Genomic DNA, 7,706 nt, shown 5'->3' with positions numbered 1-7,706 from the left:
GGGGACCCAGAGCTGAGTTTGAAAGCAAAGCAGAGTGACGTCTGGTGAAAATGATTTTAAACCTGCGCTGTAACAAAGTAGCTGCCACACTGAAACTTGACTGAACACTAATATTTACGTCTTTAAATCCGATTATCTTTTATCATTCTGATGAGTTTGTAGCCGTAACAAACACAGCAGCTTCCAGTGCACGTCACTACATTACAGTTTTATAGTTGGACCTGCAGTGATGTCTCGAGAAGAAAAAGGTGACGTGGACCCCCTGACCCCCCCGTATATACGCCCATGCTTGCACTGACATGGCAGCGCAAATCTGGGGTGGCACCAGAGGTGGCCAATCAGATATCAGTAGAGGGGGTGCCATCCCAGGACACCATGTTTATATTTAAAAACATGTCAAACATCCCTAAACACTGACAGCATGTCCACAGCCTTTCAGAGACGTTCTCCATCCGTCTCCACCTCCTCCACCTCCTCCTCCATCGGCCTTTTACAAACTGTTTCTAACTCCTCTTCCTCTGCTCATCTCCCCTCTTTGCCTGCTCGCTGCCCTCCAGCTCGGTTACACATTGACTGCTTCCTCTGTGTGTGTGTGTGTGTGTGTGTGTGTGTGTGTGTGTGTGTGTGTGTGTGTGTGTGTGTGTGTGGAGTTTAGACCCGGCGTGATAAAGTGTTGAGATAGCATCGACGGTGTGTCGGCTCCACTGTACAGCATACCGCAGCCGGCAGGCAGAGCGGGGGAGGGGAGCGTCTCAGCCAACCACCGAGCACGCTCACAGTGGAAAATGTCTGCAGCTCTCAGCCAATCAGGAAGCAGATTCCTCAACACATCCATCCTCCCGTGTGTGTGTGTGTGCGCTGCCCCATCTTTCCCCTCCTACCAAACACTTCACCCTCTGATGTTTCACTATAAAGATCTTTAACAAATTAAAAAAAACAAAACAAAATTAAATTTGTTTCTAATGTAATATTTAGTGTTTTACTTTGTGTCATTATTATCGTCACGCTTCAAAACCTTTGAAAGCTGTCAAAGATTTAATTTTAAAAAGAATAACTGTAATATTATGGTAATTAAACTTTAAATGTTAAGAAAATAATCTTTTTTAACTAAGTATAATAATACTTTCATAGTTATTGGAAAATAAATGTTTTTGTGTATTAAAACAACATCATTAATTAAATAAAAACACATTTTAGTAAGAATTTATTACTAAAACTCCTGCTATAAATTTTAAAAGTGATTTCTTAAAAAATGTGTGAAGTTACTTTTACAGTTTCTGTTTTTATTCCCTTTTAGACTTGAAGTAAATGCATGTCCTTCATACATGTTTTAAAAGAACAAAACAACAGATGTAACTGACATGCTTAATTATATATATTTATTTAATATAATCGTTTTTAAAGTACTCGAATCACTTTCATTTTCATGTTTTTATTCTTTTCTGACTGATGCTTCAATTAAAAACTTTCTCAGTGCCACTTCACAACAACAACAACAACAACCAGGTGATGACCCCGTACGAGCAGCACTGTGTGACAGTGGGGAGGAAAAAACCTCCAGCAGAACCAGGCTCAGGGAGGGCGGGGCTATCTGCCCAAACACCAATCACACTGACAGTATCTTATCATGTAATTTCAACTCAGTTTGTTTCCTTTGATGTTTATTTATTGAGTTTTATTTGTGGTTCTACTGTTTGTTTGTAAAGCCTGGTTCTCATCGCTGTCACAGACATTAAAGGAGCTTCAGGAGCTCGTAGGTTCATAATAAAGTGGTGAAACCAGGCTGGACACAGAGAGAAGACTGAAGAGGCGTTTATGAAAACGTCCAACCTTCCGTCTCCTCGGAAAGCCGGAAAACTCGCTGAAACATTTCCAGGAGCAAACACATCTGGAATCAGGTCTGAGTGCGAAAATGCAAAGCGCTGACAGGGACAGAGACGGCCAAACGCCATGCAAGCTGAAGCAGAAGCCACTGAAACAAAGATGGCGGACTGTGCCACGAGAAACAGGAAGAAACGTTCATTCCCAGAGCTACCAAAGAGGCGGAGCCTGGAAGCGTTTACAGGTGAGCGTTTAACTTCAGGTGGATGAAAGATGGCGAAACAATGAGGAGGAGGAGGAGGAAGGAGGGGAAGGAGGTGAAGGTGGCGGTGGGATGAAGATGAGAAAGGAGGGAGGAGCATATTTACCCGTCTTTTTCGTAAAGCAACGCTCGCTCGAATCTGTCTCGGGGCGGGAGGGGGCGGGGTTTGTTGTGTGTGTGTCTGCAACCACTGCTCACACTGCAGGGAGGAGAGCACAGAGAGACCATCAGTAACACAAACACACGTTTACACACAAATACAGAAACAACAACAGGCAGACAAACTTGTAAAAAACAAACACCAAGTTTGGATGCACCAGCGTGAACGTCTGGACTCGATGTGTTCCACAATAACACAAATATTCCCCTTTTCACCAGTGCAGCTACACTGCATTCACTTCTATTATCATTGGATGGTTTTCTGTTTAAAGCTGTAAAACTACGTCTGCAGCAGCTCACAAGCTGCAGTTTGTAGAAACACTGGTTTTATTTGAAGTGTCCACCCTGAGGAAGGCCTTCATCCACACCCACAGTGGGCTGTGTCATTACTGTAATTAGTGTTTTCATTTATCAGCTTTTCACTGTTTAACGTTTTACCGTAAATACTGGAATACAGCAGAGTGCTCACTTAGCATGCTCACATTTTATTAGGCTTTTGTACTGAGCGTACACGGCTCCTGTTGCCGTGACGATAATCACAGATTTCACTACAATAGAAACAGAACTACATCTATTCCCTCGATCATACTGCTGCGGTTTACATCGGGGAATATACATTCTGGCCGAGCTCGATTGCGCCCCCTGTGGAAGAAGAAACAGCCCCCTGATTTCACCCAAACAATTTAAACAGTGAAAATGTATCCGCCCACAGCGAGCGTTTCCACGGACACGCGCCCTGTTTTACTGTTTCGAGACTGTAAACGCTCGTGTCCACATAAACAAAGTAAACGATGCAGAAACAACACACAGAGCTGCAGGGACGCAGAGGTGAGCGGGCTCAGAGTCTGAGTCACACTCGTCATTGCACCGCCTCTGACACACACACACACACACACACACACACACACACACACACACACACGCACACACCTTCAGGTCCAGCATTACAAATAAAAAGCGAGTACAGAGGTCAGTGTGCTGCATTATGTGCTGATACAATCACGGCTGCCAGATAACACAAAACACAAACTGAACTGTGGAGGCGCCATCAAGGCCTAGAGTGGCCCGGTGCATTATGGGTAACAGAAAGATACCTGCTGATATCTGCCCGCAGCAGTGACGTTTGTCAGGACATTTTATTTTTTATTTACAGCTTCAGAAATAAAAAAGTGCAGAAGAAGAAACCCAAAGGCGATGTGGAAACAGAGGCTTAACTGAGCCGCCCAAAGACGCTAATCTGTCAGACAGGGCGAAGTGAGGCTACGGTAAGGGAGGGCGAGACAAAAAAAAGACAAAAGATATGCTGGAAAGGAGGAAAGATGGAGGGATAAGAGGGATGCAACAGGCTGCACAGCTCAGGGACGTATTTACGGATGGAGGGATGATGGAAGGGGGCAGGAGACAGAGAGAGAGAGATTAAGAGCTTAACAGCGTTGGTAAGACCAATTAGGAGGCAGCTGAGACTGGAGGTGAGGAGGATGAGGGAGGATAGAAAACGTCTGCACCCGCATCACCGACAGAGAAGTCTGCGTTTACAGGAAGACGAGGAAGGCGAGGATGCAGAGAGCTAAATACATGTAGAACTAAATATCAGTACAAGATGTCCAAAAATATTTGTTAATGTTAAAGCATCAGTGCTGTGAGCCAAGAATCACTTTGAAACCACGAAAATATGAACAACAGAGATATTCTGAGTGTGGATTTATTCAGTTTTAGAAAAATAAGTCTGTAACAGACGACTTCCTGAGCCAGCAACGAGCCAAGAATGGTTTTGAAACCAAGGAAAGGTGAAAAATGTGATTATTCACAGGCTGTCCTGTGTGAAGGCTTTGAAAAATAAAGCCGAATTCACCTTTAGCACATCCTGCATCCTGCAAAAGTCATCTCACGTTAATCAGAGAGAGCTGCACGTGTAGGAAGTCCGACCCCGGGCCCATTTTTGTGTGCATGTCTATTTTTTCTTCCACAACACAGAAGCAACAGACAGAAAGGATTAAAGAAAACAAGCATTTCTCTAGCTGCTCACTTTAAAATCAAGCTATCGTGAGCTTCACAAACAGGTTTTCTATCTGCTGCTGAGGGCCTGTCGTCAGTGTTAATGGGCTGAGTATTGTTGCAGATAAAGGAGGTGTAAGCTGATACAGGGAGGTGCCACGGCTCCCACCTAAACTAGGATTTATCACCGTGTTCCCCCACCACCACACAAAGCCCCCGCTAAGCCAGCAGCTAATGAGCTAGCCCCACTAACTCACTTTAGCTTTGTTCTGCTGCAGACACAGCCTGCTGCATTGTTTCTAGCTTTGCAGCACTAAACGGCTCCGCGTGGCTTAAAACTGGAAACCAGAGCTGCCAGCACTGTTAATACCAGCAGGGTCAAAACTTTAGGTTAATAAATATAAAGCACATAACGACTATGAAACGATACACAGGCCCTGATGTGAGCGAGATGCTAGCATCAAGGCAGAAGCTAATCTTCTAAGACAACTCTTTCATACTTTGAAACTTGCCTTTGTATCCTTTTAAAACAAAACACAAGCTCCTAATGATTCATTAACACCCACATTAACTGTACATGCTAGCATCATGCTACATGCTAACAGCAGACAGTTTTCATCATTGAACTATAAAACTGAAATGTAGTGACGTGCACTGGAAGCTAAGCTAAAGAGATCTTAGATTATACACGATTTAACTTTAACCCATGCTAGCCAAAGTTTCTGTTTTTATCTTGTTAGCATCATAAGTAAGATGAATAAACTAAAGGTTAATGTGGTTTTATAGACAAAGTCAAAGTGACATCTTTGTTTTAATGATTACTAATAATAACAATAATTTAAAAAATATCTTTGAAATAAAATACATGATATAAATAAACTACATGCTACTGTGCTAACATGTTAAAGTGCAACAGATGATGCAGTTATGTTAAACAAAGGCGATGTAACGAATTAACAACATTAATGATAGTATTTTTATAAAGCCAAACAGGCACAGGACTACAGAGTAGCATTAGCATCTCGTACTCAGTGTCAGAGATACTTCACATGAACCTCATGCTAGCATGTTTAAATTTGCTTTTTACCTTTACGTAAAAATGAGTCATTAGCGTAAACTGAAGTGACACGTAGCTTTTACATCACGCTAAAAGAGGAAATATGATCTTTTCGCAATATATAAATACAGTGCACCACAATAGCATTTTTTATGTTAGCATTAACAGCTAGCATGTAAACTTCGGAGATTGCCATGTTGATGACGCCGATTCTTTTAATAAAGTCTAAATATAAATTGTGAAATTAGCTTCATTTTCAGGTTAGCATTAAGCCTTTGCACTGCTTGGATTTTGATTCGTCAACAGTCATCCATCCATCTTCCAGTTGTGTTTTATGTTTTAGCAGAACTTAACCAATCCAGGGTCTGCAAACAGCATCATGTGATTTTCCTAAAAGTAACAAACTGCCTCCAATTACTCAGCAAGTCTGCATTGAAAATAATCAAGTTAAAGCTGATCAATCAGAGCTTAAAGTGGCCCATCAGGCCACGGCACCGGCGTGTTCTGGTTAGAGCGCGTCACAGAGTAACTGGGTTGACTGGGAACAGAATGTGAGCCGTGACAAACGCACAAACACCCGAGGAGGAGCTTGGTGATGATGCTTTTAACTGTGTGCGAGCAGGCCAGCGGCAGAGCGGGGCCCTGTAATACACTCTGATGGTAAAAATAACTCGCCGAGCGGGACGAGGAATGCGTGCGCTGAAGAATGCCGCTCTGCTGACGGGTGACAGGCATGGACAAGTGCAGAGGGAGGCGAGAGAGGAGGAGAAACACCTGAGAGGCAGAAACCTGTACGAGTTCTCGAGAAAAGGAGGATTAGATAAGAGTGAGAGTGCAGTTAGACGAGAGTCACCGTCAGCCTTTGTGCACGTTTGGGAAAATTAAGCAGAATTTGCTGTTGGCACTTCCTGTTTCAACGAGCTAAAAACTGAATAAATGTGAAGCTAACGTAGAAACGTGACTATTGTCAGGCAGCTTCTGCTGAGACACGTCTCTGCTCCTGCGTCCCCGTAAACCTTTCTGACCTCATGTGTCTGTCCTCACATTTATCTCTTGGAGTTGGTTTTGTGTCATCTTTTGTTTTTAGCGGTTTATGTCTCAGTTGTGTTGTTTTCAGCCTGTAACGTATCCGTTCGGCATCCTGTGTCACGTCTTTGCTGTTATCGTTGAACGCCGGAGGTTCGCTCGTGTTTACTCTGCTGGAAACACGTTCGGTCTGCTGCTGTTTGCTTTGGGACGATGTCCTCGGGTGTCACTCGGGCCTCTGAACGAAGAAACGGGGCGTTTCGTTGAACTATTTCATAACCTGCGCTCGTGTGGCGGGGATGGAGCGGGTCGAGAGAGAGAGAGAGGATCCACAGGGTGTGGAGGAGAAAACAGGAAGTGAGAAAAGAAGAAGAAGAACCCGAGAAAGAAGCGAGCGCCTGAGACAGAGAATCCAGTCAGACCAGACGAGCCGCTGCTCATCCCGCACGGACGCTGTAAACTTTGCTGCGCCCTGATTGGCCGGTGGCCCGCCACCCTCCGCGTAACCTGACGACGGATAGGCTCCCGCTGCCGCCTCAACCTCCACCCTCCTCTCTCCCTCCCTGCATCCTTATCTCCTCGGATGAGTCAGTGCACGCGGTTACTGGTTAACTCTGAGCTTCAACATGTCTGACTGAGAGTGTGATGGAAGCAGCGCTCCAACCGCAGCGTGCGCCGGCGTCTGCCCGTCATGACGCTGCAGTATTACTTCCTGTATCCGAGTGAGAGAAGGCATCAGCTGACTGCTGATGAGGAGTATGAGAGAACGCACGGAGCATCTTTCTCAGCCGGCTGCGATTGTGCGCGAGGAGACGGGCTGTAAATGCGCCGCCGCCCGGCCTCCCACACATACACCAACACAATAAAACACGCCTCGTTTCAAACGCTCGTCTTTGGTGCTCTTCTTCTTTCCCTGTTTCACGGCTGATCGTTGTAGGTTTACGGCCCAGAAGTTTCTTCACTTGCATCTTAGATTTGTGCTTTTTGGTTTGTAGCGTTTTGCATCGTATGGTTTTTGTTTTATTTCCAATCTTGTGTGATTTTGTTTCCCTCTCTTGTATTTTTAAACCCTTCTGCATGTTCATCGTCCCCGTTGTCACTTTAGCATTTTGCTTTCATTGTTTTTGTCACATTTTTATGGGTTTGATCTCTTTTTCCATGTTTTGTTTCATTTATAATTTTAGAACTTCTTTGGTCCGATTGTAGTCATTTAGACTGATGATTAAACTACAAACACCAGACTGCCACTGATGCTTCATCCTGTCTAACCTGAACACAAAGACTGGACCCTCCTGGACTGTCCTCCATCTTTCTTCTGTAATTACAGACATGATGTGTGTGTGTGTGTGTGTGTGTGTGTGTGTGTGTGTGTGTGTGTGTGTGTGT

At 44.4% G+C, this 7,706-nt stretch overlaps 1 protein-coding gene across 2 annotated transcripts in view; it reads right to left on the bottom strand.

Annotated features, from left to right (window-relative positions):
* Positions 1–7,706, bottom strand: part of rreb1a (ras responsive element binding protein 1a) — a 51,787-nt gene that overhangs the window by 25,010 nt on the left and 19,071 nt on the right. The window contains exon 2 of one of the 2 annotated variants that reach the window (XM_042227938.1): positions 2,190–2,282. The exons of the other annotated variant lie outside the window; for it this stretch is intronic. The gene's annotated coding sequence lies outside the window, so the exon portion shown is untranslated. The remainder of the gene's footprint in view (positions 1–2,189; positions 2,283–7,706) is intronic. 2 annotated transcript variants of the gene reach the window in all.

This window comes from Haplochromis burtoni, unplaced genomic scaffold, assembly GCF_018398535.1.
Source record: "Haplochromis burtoni strain Fernald_Lab_line unplaced genomic scaffold, NCSU_Asbu1 Contig_291, whole genome shotgun sequence".
Lineage (NCBI taxonomy): Eukaryota > Metazoa > Chordata > Actinopteri > Cichliformes > Cichlidae > Haplochromis > Haplochromis burtoni.
The sequence above is the reverse complement of the archived record's forward strand: the minus strand, read 5'-3'. Positions and strand labels throughout refer to the sequence as shown.